Genomic DNA, 16,073 nt, shown 5'->3' with positions numbered 1-16,073 from the left:
GGGGGAGGGCTTTGATTCAGGTGGGTGAGGGACTCGCCCCATCTCCTCCTTCCTTCCTTCCAGGTCCTGATGCGTGGTTCAAAACTGACTGCATGCTGCGGGAAATAATGCTGAGCCTGCAAACAGCGATTCATTCTTACTGAGGCTGAAGCAATTCCTGAAGAAGAAACAAAGCTGGAATCATGAACTGCCACGTACTCAATTTCTGCTTTCCTGTCTGTCACGCCTGGCAAGCCTTAGGGCTTTGTCAAAAAAACATCGAAACCCTACCCGAAACGCTTCTTCATTATCAACCCCACCGGCTGCAGAAAGACTCCCTCAGCACTCCTGTCTTTTTGCACCCCCCTTCCAGCGTGCCGTCCAAGAGGAGCTGGAGAAACAGTGCTGCTGTTTAGTCCATACCTTCTCTCTGCCCTCACGGGCGATGTTTCAGAAACACTCAGTAGAAACTCAAGGCTGTTGGTGACCTCTCCGGGCAAGACAAATTTCCAATGTGCCTGACAGAGCTACAGAAGGAAGGAAGGTGAGGAGGGTCCCACATTAGTTCTCCAGGCTTCTCCATTCCTCAGTATGCTCCTTGCTCCGCCGGTCAACCCCCTCCACCCAAAAACCCCAGCCCTCCCTTGCAACTCCTTCACAAGGCTAAAAAACTCCTTATTCAAGTCAGAAAGTTCCAGCAGGTTAAGAGCCTCTGAGGCTCCCATGGCCCAAGACCACATTAAAACTGTGCTCCTAGTAGGCTCTGATCCCCCAAATTAGTCCATATCTGTTTCTCCATGTCCCCCCACCTTCCTCCCAGCAGTTCAACTTCAAATTGTAACTCTCTGTTTAAATTGCGCATTTGTCTTACCATGTTTCCTTGGCCAAACACCTCATTATTGGTGGCTTCTGAACGGGAGGGAATAAAAGCTTACATTTGTGCCTTGGCCAAGACGAATGCTCTGCGGACAGAAGGCTCTGTGTTCTCTCATTTCCTTGGCAGGACTAACACCCTTGGCCACTTCGGGGGAGGCTACTGTATTAGCAGGAGGGGAAAAAAAAAAAGAGAAAGAAAGAAAAAAAGAAAAACAGCCTGCAACAACAAAAAAGGCTCAAGAACGGTCCGGCGTATTTGCAGTGAGCCAGAGCACGGGTTAGAACGGAACCTGGAGAAGGCAAAAGGATCAGGATGTGTCAAAGTAGAAAGCTCAGACGAAGGACAGAGGGACCGACACGCCGAACGACAGCTTCTGAGGCAGCACGACCAACTGCAGCAGCAGAGCTGTCGAGCCGTTTGGCTCTCGATAGCCCCCAAGCTGAAACTCCCGATGCCATTACCACCGTCCGGGTCCCAGAGCCCCTCCTGCACTCCCACCTCCTTTAGCCCATTGAGGGGACTCAGTCAGACGGATGGATACGGACAGATGGTGCCGGCTCCCTCGGCTGAAGGCTCCTGCATTTCTGCACAGAATTTGGGCGTGTGTGCCGTGAGCCCCACGGTGCAGCCTGCGCGCACCGAATGTACTGCTCAGGCATTGATCCTTGGTCCAGCACGTGCCTGGAAAAAATCAGACCTGCTGTGGCTTCCTTATACATTTGATCTGATCTACTCACGGGCAGTAAATCTAGTGACCCAGATGAGGCCGGACGCCTCCGCTACGTGCGCTAGACCACCGAACCGCTGAGATGCAGCACATGTTTCTGGATATCTCATAGTCCAAACCCAGCTGCTGCTTTGGCCAAGCTGGCTGGCATCTAAAACTCCTGGATGAAGATGGCAGAGCCAAAAGAGCTGGTGAGGACGCTCTGTTGACAGGTGGAAACTCAAGTTTTGTTTAGCATTGCCATCTTTCACGTTATGCTGCTGTCTCTGTTTGGGGCGGGCTGCACGAAAACAGAAGGAAGTTTAGTCCTCTTTACTGCCGATGGAGCTGTCACTTGTAGTGTCCCAACAAAGTATTTCATCCCCTCAGGAAGCACAAAGCTCCTCGTGCCCGGAGGCACTCGCTCTTCCTTCAAGCACAGAGGATGCTCCAGGAGCGAACAGAGGTTACAGAGAGCAGAGCTGATGAAAATGGCTGGGCTTAATGCAGACGGGGCAGCAACGTGACGTGGCCACACAGGTCTCGCCATCCTAACTGCTGCTTGGCCGATCTTCAAAAATAAATCCAACCTTAGAGAAACACGTAAAGGTAAATTCATCTTCCCAGCCAAAGCGTTCTCTAAAACGCACGTTCACGAAAATGCTCGCTTCCTTTGAACCTAAACATCCTTAAACTATTTTCCTGAGGCACCGAAAGCTTGGTAAGTTCTGTGAGTTAGCTTGCAATTCACCTCTGCACCAGCCTACAGAATCACTCAAGTTTAGCTCTCGTCTCATTTAAGCCCCATCTAATTATGCAACTTAACTACAGCGAGAACAACAGTTTTGCTGAATATGCAACAGTCTCGTCGTCATATGTTGATGTGGGGAGACAGAAGGAAAAGGCTGTTTTCTTTAAAGTTCAAGCATTTCTACGGGGCTTGACTGCTGGGGAAGAGACAGAGCCCTCTCCGGTATATCTGAAGCCAAATGCCTTTTTCTCGCCCGTCTTGGACGTGCCCACATCCACCTGAACAGAAAGGTACCAACCTTGGGGTTTTTCCTACCCGTCTTCCTTCAGGACTGCGGTTCATTAACTACAAGAAACGCAGTTTCATTAATGTGCATTAACCAATGACTTTCCTATCACCACTGCTGTCTCCCATCAAAGAATCATTTACGGAAAACAAGGGCAGAGGGAACAACATGCTTTGGCAGCTTTAAGATTAGACGCCCAAAGCTTTATACCCTCCGTCTTATATTTTTACGTTAAAGTATCACGAGATATTACCATATTTTTCATTATTATTTGTGGCACTAAATACTGCAGCACACAGTGCCAGATGGCTAATATTCAGAATAAAAATAACGCAAGGCCAATCTTAGAAAGATTCAATGCGAATGTAACAGCATGTATTCATCCTACTTTCCCAGTGCACACAGTTAAAATATTAGCAGACTTAAAATCTGGTTTTCCAATTTAGAAGAATAGCATATTATAGAATTACATGCATGCATACATACATATATTTAAATAGGTATGTGTAAAAATTTTAATTTCTTCCCATTTTATTTGCATGTTTCAAGGGTCTCAACAGAATACATGGGCACATCTTCTTTCACTCTTTAGAAGGTTATTTTGACCAGTAAAGAAAACCAAGTAGTTTCGAAATGCATTAGGAACAGAAGCAAAAACCTTTTCCCAGAAACTGTTATTGGTACAAAATACTTTTTTTCTTTTTTAATATATAAACAGCTTGAGTCCTAAACTTAACCAGATGGAAACGTGCCTACAAAGAGTTGGATCTAATTCAGAAGAGACTGACAGCCAACAGATGAGCCAATTTAGACCATCCTATGCCAAAAATGGTCAATCATGTTATCTTATGTGTGACTCTACTCTGGCAGATGCCAACTCTATTCAAACAACTTCAAGCATCTTTTTGGAAGACAGGATTATTTTACACACACTTTAAAAAAAAATCATAATAATGCTTGATTTTTCTGGAAACATTCCACTTAGTTTCAGCATTTTCACAAGAGATTTTTATTAACTTATTTTAAGGATAAGTCTTTTTTTTTTATAGCCTCCTAACAGAATAGATGCTTCCCAATCCAACTAAGACTGATTAAAAAAATACTAAATTGCAGTGCAGTGGCAGTCCCCAATTTATTTAAATATTAATGAAAGGAAAGCCTTACACCTGTGCAAACCAATTTAGCTTCTTTCTTAAGGCAAAATGTTTACTTTCAAAAACACGACAGTAAGGACAGATGAAATGTACTTCCTGCATCCCTCATCATCTTCCCCAAAATCAAGACTAAGGTTAAAATTAAAGGACTTTTTTTTTTTATGGTGAGTGACTACAACCAAGGCTTTTTTTTTTTTAATTTGTAATTCATAACCTCTCAGTGAATTTTTTTTTTTAACCTTCCAGAAGACCCATTGACAGATATGCCGTTAATTTGCCTCAGACTGCAACAGGGAAGGACCTCCTCCTCCGCCTCCACCGTAACCTATGGACACCCCCCAGGGAATACAGGTAGCGCTGGTATGCTTTTTTCCCTTCTTGCCCGATTTGAACAAGAATAGTCAAAAAGGTGAAAACCACTTATTCAGTTATTAGTCCATCCTAACAGCATAGGACCATTCAATTCATTCTCCAATGCATCACATAACCTGTATTTAAGCCCTGTATCTGCTGTCAGCTCTCTGTTTAAACTCAGTCTGAATTTCAGCTTCACACTAAAACCCTAGGAGGTCTCAGGTGATGAGATTTCTCTACCTGTTAGATTACACCGGTTTCTGCAGCTTTCAAAGACTTAGTAGATCATCATCTTTCACAGGACACCTTGAAAGGCCACATTTAAAAAGATTAACATCTTCAAATCTATTGTTTCCAGAGAAAATAATGCAAGCTTTTCTTCCAAAGAAGAGGGCAGCAGTTCTGCCAGATAGCCTGTAGTTTGGGTGTCTTCTTGACAATCGCACACAAAGTTGCAATTTCATTTTCCATTTGTATGGTAGGTAATTGCACTGCCTGTGTGAAGTAACCTTACCTCCTATGGCATTAAAGGAGCCAGGCAATTATCCAGAGGACTTAACGGCAAGGTCTCCGTTTCCAACCTTTTTATAGTGTCTTTTGTGATGACAGCCCCAAGATTTTGAGATCCACAGACATTAATCTAGACTGAAGTCTAGCCATTTGGAAGGTTTGAGAGATCTTCCTTATAGGGCAAATATAGATTCTCAGTTGTGCGATCATTTTCTCACATTGTTCCTGCTTCTCTTCAAAAAGACGGTGTCAAGATGTGTATGACCGGAGAGCCTGACTGTGGATACGGACTTTGCACTTGAGGCAACTCTCACAGAAAGGTTCAGTCACGTTGCAAAGATTCACGTACGCACTTCCCGGGCGTACAACATTCAGTTTTCAGCTGATGAAGACACCAGGGTTTCGGTAACCAAACCCTGCTCACATCAAGCTTTTCCCTAACTAGTCCTAGCTAGTTTGCAGATTATATTGTTCTTGTACCTTGGCAGCGCGTTGGGCTCCACTCTATAGAACCATTCTAAGACGTTTCAGTTAATCCTTACGGAGCCATAGTATTTTTGACACTTTCAGAAACAGACCACCACATCAAACGGTGCAATATGCTGCAGACCGATCCACAAAGATCGCTTTCCAGTCCGTCCTGGGGAGCAGCTTCAAGGTGACTCATCGGTAGGATCAGAGATGCTCTGTCCCAATCTGACCCAAGGCTGGTGAGAAGGTATGGAGCCCTTGGAAAGAACCACAAACTGCTGGAGAAGCTCTTGGAAAGAATGGAAAGTTAAACTTTATCACCTAGGTGGGTTTGGGTTTTTTAAATAATGAGATCATTTCCTCTGTTCATGGATAGCTAGTCAACGGGTAAAGAAACATATTAGTCAGCCACAACCAGGCTGATCACAGCTTTTCTTCAGTTCTAGATAAACATCTGGCTGAAGAGCAAGAGGCGGCTTAGACGGTGCCAAGGGCTTCCCTTCACATATTTGCTACCATACTCATAGCTGTTGCCCACCTCTGTTGTGTGATCTGTGATTCAAAAACTGTGTTGGCAGCAGTTCGGTGATTCAGCAAGTACAGTTTTTTCTATGGCCGTGTTCTTTTTTGCACCTATTTTGAAGAGCAGCACTGGCCGAATTTATTTGGCTACGTTGCCGCTACCTGGTAAACCACTGTTTTCTGCAGTTTCCGTGCAGCCATTCTAACAGGTCTTAAAGCAGGTTCAGTGATGAGGACTTACAGACAAGTGCGTATTAAAACGAGTAGAGGTTGCCTACAAAGTATATCACGGAGGAAACTTTGTTCCACTGCGAGGAACCACATACTTCAGTCACAGGGCGTAACAAATGAACCTAGCAAGGAATCTTTTCTTGTAGACAGAGACAGCTCTTCTACTTGATATTGGTCACACTTAACACATCTTGCACGTCCAAGGCCTTCTACACCTAGATGACATATGTGCACCTGTGAGTTTACATCTCTTGTGACGCTGCCCATTTCATTTTAAATTGTCACCGAGTTGCTTTGAACCATAAAGCCATTAGTCTGTGTTCACTTCCCATGTAGACAGCACTGGTCACGTCAAAGCACTCAACAGCAAGGACTTCAGGAGGTTCCTCTCATCTATTCTCCTGTTCCCTGCGAAGTTCATCAGCTAACTATTTTCACTTCATTATCTCCTGCAGTCAGAGAGAAATAATCTGTTCACTAACTTCTTTCTAGTCTGGCTCAAGCGTTAAGAATGTGTCGTGGTCATTTATATAGAGATTCACCTGAATGACAACACGGGTCCTCGAGGAAGACTTTTGGCTCCCACTTTGGAACGCAACCACTCCATTTCCATGAAATACCACTCGCATCTCACTACAGTCAATAGGAATGAAAACAAGTGTGTTTAACAGATGTCACAGTTTCCAGATTGTCACAGCTTTCCAACATTTTCTAGTTGATTGTGATTACAAGATCCCTGTAAGTCACCAGCAAGCAACGCAGCCCCTTCCTCGCTCGTCATGTTCTGACTGATGACGTGAGCTGTCAGGCTGTAAACTCAAAGTTGTCAAATAGCTGTAATTCACAGATTTAGTAAAAGATCTTAGCATTCCTTTGAGCAAAGTACCTAAGAGATGTATTCAGTGGAATTTAAGGTCTGTGAAAGTCTGTACAGTTTGCTAGTTAGAACAGGATCTCCATAGGACAGCTCAAATGTCAGTAAAGCAGCTTTGGTCTAAATCAGAGACTGCCATTAGACATGAGCTTATATTCCCACTGAATGGATTTCCACAGAGACTTCAATATCCGAGTCTAAAAACATAGCCGTTTGTAGGATTTGCTTTTCTAGACACCTATTAGAATCACTTGGACACTTCTTTGCTAGAACTTGATTACTTTCCAGTACACTAAATAACAGCTAGAGCCTTGGGCCTTAAATTAAAATAAAACCAAACCCACAAAACAATCAAAAGAAAACACTTCTTGTCAGCTTCTCGAGCTGATCATATATTGAAAAGTAGTTTTCTGTATTTCCCTCGTTTTCACAAGTGTTACTTGCATTTGACTTGCTGTCAATTACTCCTATGCTATTTATATTAGGTAATCTTTTCAATATTGCAGTCCACCTTCAGCTGTTTCCTGTTCCTCCTTTTATTAACTGTGGTCTCTGTGTTTACATTTAGTACATATATATATGTACTCAGCGCTTGATGGTGTGGCATGATGACTTTATCTGTATGAATTAGGCGTCGAGAGTGTTACTCACTTGTGAATTACATACACATCTCCTACGGGAAGATATAAAGTGTTTTAACCACACCACTCCAGTGCATATTGCACACAAGGCATACATTACGGGCTGTTGTGCGGATAAACACTTTCAGATCGTGGCTGAGTGCCGTTACGTCGTGGAAGCATCCAGCTAAGCCTGACAGAATTACGGTAACTAATGTACAAACCTATGACACAAAATGCACGAAGGAAGTCTTAGAAATCTTTAAGCAACTTACAGCCACTTTTTGGTACAAAATATTTTGTGGCTTGAGAATCTAATACCTGATGGAAATTCCAACCACCGATTTTGCTGGGAGCACAGCTTGGGCAACAGCAAGCAAGTGCTTTTAAAAAAACCCATCCTCGTGTTCCGCGTGCTGCTAGCATTTACAGGAAACCTCTGGTGTAGCGACAGCTAAATCTTGCCCATGCTGGGATTCAAGAGGTAAAATTTTAACTGTGGAGTTCTACATTTGGTGAAGGAAGGGTTTCTGTGGTCAGCTGGAGATACCTAACACCAAAAATTCCAGGGGACTGATGAAAAAGCATAAGGCTAAACGGGGACTGAATTCAATTGCCTCCACATATTACAGCGATACAGCACCCAAACACACATTTCAACAGACAGGTATGCTCTTTGCAGCAGCACTGAGCAGAGAAATACAGGGTTCTGGCAAACACTAATTTTCAGTGGACGTGACATTCAAAATCATTCTTTCCACCCTGCGAGAGTTGTGTGCGTCTACCACTCTGCAAAGCAATCTCTGGCCTTTTTGGAAGCACTGCTACGTAACATGAGATGCTACTGAAAATTAGATGCCTGTACAACCCGAATAATACATAAGCCACAGCGGACAAAAGACAGCACTGAGCGGGCTGTTATCAGCTTCCTCATATTTCAGGCTACTTGCCTGCCCAACCTGGAGAAAGCAGATGCCGCGGCAGAGCTCCCCAAGCAGCATTTCACAAAGCAAACCTCTCCCCGCAAGACAGCCGCTACACGAGAGGTCCAAAGGTAGCACAAGGGCCTTCATTGTGCGGCGTCCCATCCCACTGAGGTCACCTGAGAAGGTCCTTTGAGAGGCAGCACTCCTCCACAGCACGCGAGGGAAAAAAAGCCCAGCCCTAAGACAGAAGCTGCTAGTGTTTCCTCGAGTTTATAGACAGGAAATATTTTAGGGAGAATTACAGGAGAATTACAGCCCAGATATAGGGAGAGGGGAGGAAGAAGAGGCAACAGAGCAAAGTAAGGAAACGTTTAAGGAGAAGTGATTGGCTTGCATGCAAAGCTGCAAGGGAAACTCCTGCAAGCAGCCGCTGTTACGCGAGGCCAAGATTAGCATTCAAAGTTTGCAGCTAAGGGACTGAATTTAGAAAGTCTTCCTTCCCCCACTAACCCAAGTTCACCTCTCTGAATTTCTCTTCCTCTGACATTTATATTTAAATACTGTAAAATATTGCAAGAAAAAAAAACCACTGCATTGTACAACTTAAGGTCATTAATTTATTTTTACCCTAGAAACTTAGGAAACACTGTTTGCTCAGGCAAATGACCCTTTCAGTAACATCCATGATAGTCACCCTATGGTCTACACACATCACACACCACTAAACGTCAATTGATTCCCTCCACACCCTCGAAGATAAGCGGTCAGGTATTCCACAATACAATTTTTCAGGTTCTAATCATTTCAGATTCCTCCCAGTCTCCACTTCAAACAATTCTCAGATATGTACGTGCACTTTATACACGCGCAGAAGTCTGCATTCAACCATTAAAAACTCTAAAGGCTGCCAAAAATCTTTCTCTTGTTAATGCTACAGGTATTGGTGATGCCTACTACACAACCTGCGGGAGAGCTGGCCAAATACACTAGACATTCATCTAATTCATACATCAGCTTCCCCATGTCAGTGGTATTACATTACTACTTAGCATTTCAGTTGTTCTGCTTAACTTGCTAACATTTAATAGGCTGTTCCTTCCAGCTTCCTTCCAGCAGAGCCTATAGGACTGCCGTAAGACTTGACCTGGTGCGTATTTTTCTGGTGAGGTCTTACGATCCCGGGTCCCAACACGCACAACCCATTACCAGCGTAATCCTTATACAGGCTTTGAAATACACCAACGTGAAGTTTGCACAAGGCAGAAGTAACAACTCCAGCCTAAAATACTTTTGCCTTGTGCTCTTCCCCCTCCCTTGTATCCTGCCAAACATCCTAGATTACTCGAATCACGTAACAAGTAACAGTATCAACACGCGATGTCACTCATTACCTTTTACAGATTCTGCACACCCTATTTTTCCCAGAAAACAGTCCCTGGTTTTAACTATAAATAAGCTCAATCTTTTATCTGTGCTCTTCAAAAGCCAGGAAGTTTTTCAAATCACTGGATAAGTAAAGACTTGTACACCCCTGCGTGAAAATACATGAACGTGTATTTCCATTTTTTAAAAGCTGCGTAGCCCATTTCATAATTCATGCATCAACTATACTTGAAATATTCCAAATTGCAGCCTGACCTTCACATTCCATTTTCTCTAACTGGCGTAAAATGGAAACTTTTCATCTTCTCAACCTCCACTTTTCTAAATATTTGTTGGTGTATGCGCAAGGCCAGGAAAATCTTCAGATGACACTTGCAGAGCACTTTACAACGCATTCAAAGGACACAACACAAGCTGATAACATCGTGTTTCAGCCTGTTTCTTCCTCTCCATAATGGAGGGGAAAAACAACTCTCCTTTTCCCTCTCTCCTCTCCAGGATAAGGTTGATAGCTTTACAAGACACATTTTAAGTTAGTGTGACATAAACGCTTTACTTGACAATTTTATAAAGGGCTACAAAGCATTGAAAACTGGAAATGAAATGTGGGGGAGCTGTCACATTAGTCTTTCAACTTTGGGGATGCTATTTTAAATTCTGTCCTAAGACACTACTAAAAATGCATTTTTCCTCTTTTTTTTTTTTTTTTTTTTTTCAAATTAGTAAAACCACTGTGCAATTTGTACAGTTGACACTTCTCACCTGAGAGAGATCCTGCACTGGAACACTTAAGGCGACTACGGTCATGACTACATTGCAGCTGTAGGAAACTTGCACAGCAGCCTTGTGAATTCATAGGTTTAATTACGCACACAAACCGTATTCCATCGGCCCTACTTTCGCAAGTGCCCAGTGACTCAAAAGAAAGTTAATCACAGTTTACTCTCATGGGGCATGCCTTAAAGTCTGTTTAGGAAGCTGCCTTTAGCCTAGCAGGCAGCTTGCCAGTATAACTAGCAATACTTCATGTAAAGAGGATCGTTAACGGGGCTGGCCAAATGTCCACCTAGACGAGCACTTTGTGATGGATGCCATACAGCATGGTATTTTTTAGGCTCTTAAGCATCCACAGGACAACACACAGCAATACTTCCCCTCACATATATAGCAACATACAGCAATGCTTCTAAGCATTTGGCCGGTGCTCTAGCCAGGCTTGGGTTGGCCCCGTATAGAAGTGTGTTTCTTACTTTAAGTGCCACCGATAGGCTCTGGCAGCGTCCTGGCGGGAGACAAGAGGGAGCTGGGGACTGGAACAACCTCAGCCTGCAGACCTTCCTCTGTAGGACCGATCTCTCAAGGTTTCCGTTGGTTTTCCAGGCTGCACAAAGCTCGTGTCTTTTCCCTGAGTTTAGTCACAACATCTGCAGAAACTGATCAAAAGTCACATAACAGGAATTTAAAAGATATTTTTCAGGGACTAACCATTTAAGGATTTTCTTAGGAAGAAATGAGATTTTTACATTAAAGTCAAGTAGTAGCTGAATTCTAGAATATCCGTTCCACAGGATGCTCAGGTATCTACAGTTTACCTCTCTCACCATTTCATCATGACATTGCCATTTCATTAATAAGACAACTGTACATCACAGTACTGCCACATCACTTTGCAACGCTTTTTTAAAAATATTATTTTAGAAAAACGCCCTGGCTCCTTCCAAGAAACATGACCAACTCTTCAGCATGCAGTTAAGAAAGCATCCAGTTGCCATCAGATCTCCCGTCCCGCGCGCAAGCCGAAACTATGAATTTCCAGCAGACGTCAGGACTAAAGGTAGGGAAGACCGTTTAGATGCTCAACTAACCAAAATAAACATAATTGGAGATTTTACACTGGGAAGCAGCAGATAATCGATAGAATACCAAATTGTCACTTCTGCAACCGTTGTCTGAACACAGATGGGATGTTAAATGAGCATGGTAACCTCAAAATGATTCCTAATTTACGTGAAGATTATAAAATGCTGGATTTGTAATTACTGTTTTCCTTGATGCACACATGCAACTCAAATTAGCACTAGGAGAAGTTATATGTATACACAAAGAAAAAAAAAAAAAGCCATACTCCCATTATAGCTCTTTCCCCTCAAAAATTAATGACTTTTTTGTCAGTAAACAGTTACGGAGTCGTCCTGCACAGTATCATTACAAGACTTAAAGATATAACAAATGAACCTTTAGAAACAACAGCTGGAAGTTCATCCAGTCATACTTGAAGAAAACCAGCCTGCCCCAGGATCTCAATTCATTCACTCGAGACATACGGTGCACTTTGCAAGACCATGCAGAGCTCAGTGACAATTGCTTTGAGACAGTGACAGCAGGACCAGTGGCTATTGTAGCTCAGATCGATATGGTGCAAGTGCATTAGAAGAACTACCAAAATTACGTGTAAATAAAAAAACATTTCCTGCTTTCTCATTTGATAATGAGAAACTAGAGTTACAGCAGCACAAAAAAGAAATCCAGTCAGTAGTTAGACACAATGTCATTGGAAGGGCTCAAGCAAATTCTTAAAACACATCTACTTCTACTGTTCACAAGTTAAGAGTTTACATTTATAAAAATACAGCATTTTAAAGGAACAGTCAAGCTTTCAACAAGAATTTTCATTCTCATCAGCACGATGCATCTAACGCGAGTGCTCTTCACATGTTTTTGCAGCTCCACACACTGAAAACTAAGGGGATACAAAAGCTGAGTGGGAACAGAATTCGGGTGCGCTATGCGAACTTACCTTTCGGATCGATCGTCTGGAATTTGGTTGCCTTACGCTAACCCACACCCCCACAATTTGTTATCACCTTCGCTGTCATTACCAAGCACTGCAAACAATTGCTTTTACTAAAAAGGCCGATTCGAAGCTTCCCTTTCTGAGGGGAAGAGCCATACTTCCATAGCTGTTATTAAAATCACTGCTGTTCATATTCCACACCAGTGACCGACTGTTTCCTCTGGAAATTGCTGCAAAGCTGGAAGAGCCATTTTGACAGGACACCCATTTCTATTCACAAAGATAAATCCTTTATTTAGTAATAATTATCTATACACAGCTGAACAACAGGAGTCAGGGTACGAAGTCTTCCAGCAGAATGTTTACACAATATGATCTTAAACTAGCTTTTTTTGTTGTTCTTGAACATCTATCATCTTACTGTACAATGTAAATTTTACATTTCCATTCTGAAAAGAAACTTGAATATAATTTAAAATCTCAATGTTAAGAGATGCAGGTAACTACTAATCCATATAACAGAACTGCTGAGAGTGAACTGAGGGATCATCTGCAAGTAGCAAATTATGGATTTCCATTTGTAGAAAGCAAAACCACCTCCCCGCCAACCACTACGTAAGTTTTCTAACTTGGAGGTTAGAATAGCCAAAATTTTGTATGTTGTGTCTTCGTATCCTGTGCCTACTAAGTTTTTACATGGGAATTAAAATTAAATTCTGTAAGTTCATAGTTAATAGATGACTATACACTGCAAGACGCAGCCCCTTTTTAGATCCATTTTTCACAAATACATTTCCTTTAAAAGCAGAGAATGGAAGGGGAAAAAAATTAAATGGCTTTTTCCACTCTAAAATTGCAGACAAAGATTTTATAATGGTAGTAGATGACTTTTGAAAAACAACCAGCTGAAAGTCCAGATATGAAAAGCTGCTGTTTAGAAAAGCAATGTTCCAGATTACGGAAGAGCAGAATTACCGAGATCCACAGAGGCTGTGAAAGAGCTCCGAAATAAATCTGATTTCTGGAAGAAACTGTAAGGCTTTTTAAAGAGATGCCATATATACTGTCTCAACAGTCAGTGCACTACAGCAAGAGTCTCTCCAAAGCTGTGACTCTCCCATTCAGCGTTTTAAACGTCTGCTTCAAATGGTGACACTTTGGAGTCATCGTATAGGAATAAAAATTAAAAATAAAATAAAAAAATAAAACCGAAACCAAAAAGAAAGAGAGCACAAGTTTTACTTTCTAGCAGACGAGGGAATCCCCAAGTATTGCTACTGCTTCTCTGAGATGCGGGCTCACGAGCAAAACGTAACGCTCAGCATTTTGTTCTTGCATCCGTTTGAGAGTTGTGTGAGGCCGTGGCAGTAAAGGATCCTGCTCATTTACAACTCTTCAGCTATGCAATGACTTTTTCTGCTTTATAGGAAGTTTTTCCCATTTAACATGGGAAAGTAACGAGGGGAGAAAAACCCTTTTGTTCTCATTAGTACAGGTGCCTTCCCCCCCCCCTTTTCTCCATTTCTTGTGTGTAGCTGCTAAATTTACAATGGTAAAGTGTATTTTTGTAACCGGTGTCTAAAAAGCAGATAGACAAGCATAGAGAGCACTCACCCAAATAAAGCCCCAAACAAGGCAGGAATGTTTATCTAGCAACTCCATGACACAGGAAGTTTTCAGCCATCTCCAGAAACTCACCACAATTCTTTAAAACAAATATTCTACTGTATGACTGGCCTCCTTTTTTACGAAATGCCTCTGTTAAGAGCTACCTCCTGTCATTCCGTTTGCTTAAAGCTGGACAAAGCTGCAGCACATTGACTGGCATCAAAAATGATGGCAGAGATCGGTAATGGCCTTATAGCTATATCAAACCCTTTACGGATTTGAACAAACATTGATCATTTCTGGTATCTACCATCTGAAAACAGTCCTCATTCCAAACCTATAATGCCCAAGCCTCCTAGAGTACTTGCAAAGTCCATCCCCAGCGATAAAATGCATCAGCTTTGTACAATCACTTGCTCATCTGAAAACTTCCCTTCACAAACACAATCAAATTGGGCATTAAAATGGCTTTTGGTTTCCGACACTTAAGAGATAATGCTAGTTTCTGTGCTCTCTGTAGACAATTACTAGGATGTCTAAGCCCTCCAATACGGAAAACTGTTCACAGAGAAAAAACTTTTCCGCCATCTTTCAGATCAGTGGCATTTGTAATACTTGTGCCAAAGGAAAAAAAACAAATCTTCAGGATTGAAATATTACTATTTACAGCTTTTGCACATTATCTGCTGCATGTAACAGTAGACAAATTATTTAATTCCAAAAACTAGCTCTTGCGGGGTGGGGAGGGATTGGGGAGGGACAACACATTGTTTAGTTTATTAGCCACGATACAGGAAAGGGAGATGCCTCATAAAAAGACTTTTTAATAAACCTCTGCTAACTGTTTCTGGCAGTTCAGAGATAACTGCACCTTTATAGTCAACCTTACTGCTGTCAGAAACTAAAAAAGGAGACAATTAGTGAAAATAAAAAGACGATTGTAAGCTAGAAGAATTCTGAACTGCCACTACATTAACAAGGTTTCACTTTGCTGCTGCACTCCAAGGATGAAAATAAAAGTCCTTGCATTCGATATACTTTTAAAATAATTTTTAACTGGCTATTGATGCCAGGTTGGTTTTTTTTCACCCATCATTTTAATAAAGAAAAAATGAGTGACTAGCAGAAAAGATAGCAAAGGTTTCACTCCCTTTAAGTTACTGTTCCTATATTTAGTTTCAGGGGAGGGTATAACACAAAAAAATGAACACTATTTGCAATTAAATTACCAGAAGCACCAAATTCAGTGCTTTGCTAGCGCCCACACTGAGAAATCTTGCATCTGATTTACAAACATAATTATATCAGTGTAATTATACTGGTATAATTCCCCAGGAAAAAAAAGGTTATTTTTCAACATCCAAGAGAAAGATTTTTAAATTCAACATGAAGAATTAATACCAGAATAACTAGTGATAAGTAGATACAGTAAATCTCCCTGAAGAGATAAGGCCTAAAAACACAATCCTGTTGTGGTGGGTTGACCCTGGCTGGACGCCGGGTGCCCACCAAGCCGCTCTATCACTCCCCTCCTCAACTGGACAGGGGAGGGAAAAATATAACGAACGGCTCGTGGGTCGAGATAAGGACAGGGAGAGATCACTCACCAATTACCGTCACGGGCAAAACAGACTTGACTTGGGGAAATTAATTTAATTTATTGCCAATTAGAAGTCAGAGTAAGGTAATGAGAAAATAAAACCAAATCTGAAAACACCTCCCCCCTACCCCTCCCCTCTTCCCGGGCTCAACCTCACTCCTGATTTCTCTACCTCCTCCCCCCGAGCGGCGCAGGGGGACAGGGAATGGGGGTTGCAGTCAGTCCATCACACATTGTCTCTGCCGCTCCTTCCTCCTCAGGGGGAGAACTCCTCACACTCTTCCCCTGCTCCAGCGCGGGCTCTCCACAGGGCCACAGCCTCCTTCGGGCACATCCACCTGCTCCGGCACAGGGTCCTCCACGGGCTGCAGGGGGACAGCCTGCCTCACCACCGGCTGCAGGGGAGACCCTGCTCCGGCCACTGGGG

This window comes from Pygoscelis adeliae, unplaced genomic scaffold (assembly GCF_000699105.1).
Source record: "Pygoscelis adeliae isolate BGI_AS28 unplaced genomic scaffold, ASM69910v1 Scaffold587, whole genome shotgun sequence".
NCBI lineage: Eukaryota > Metazoa > Chordata > Aves > Sphenisciformes > Spheniscidae > Pygoscelis > Pygoscelis adeliae.
The sequence above is the reverse complement of the archived record's forward strand: the minus strand, read 5'-3'. Positions refer to the sequence as shown.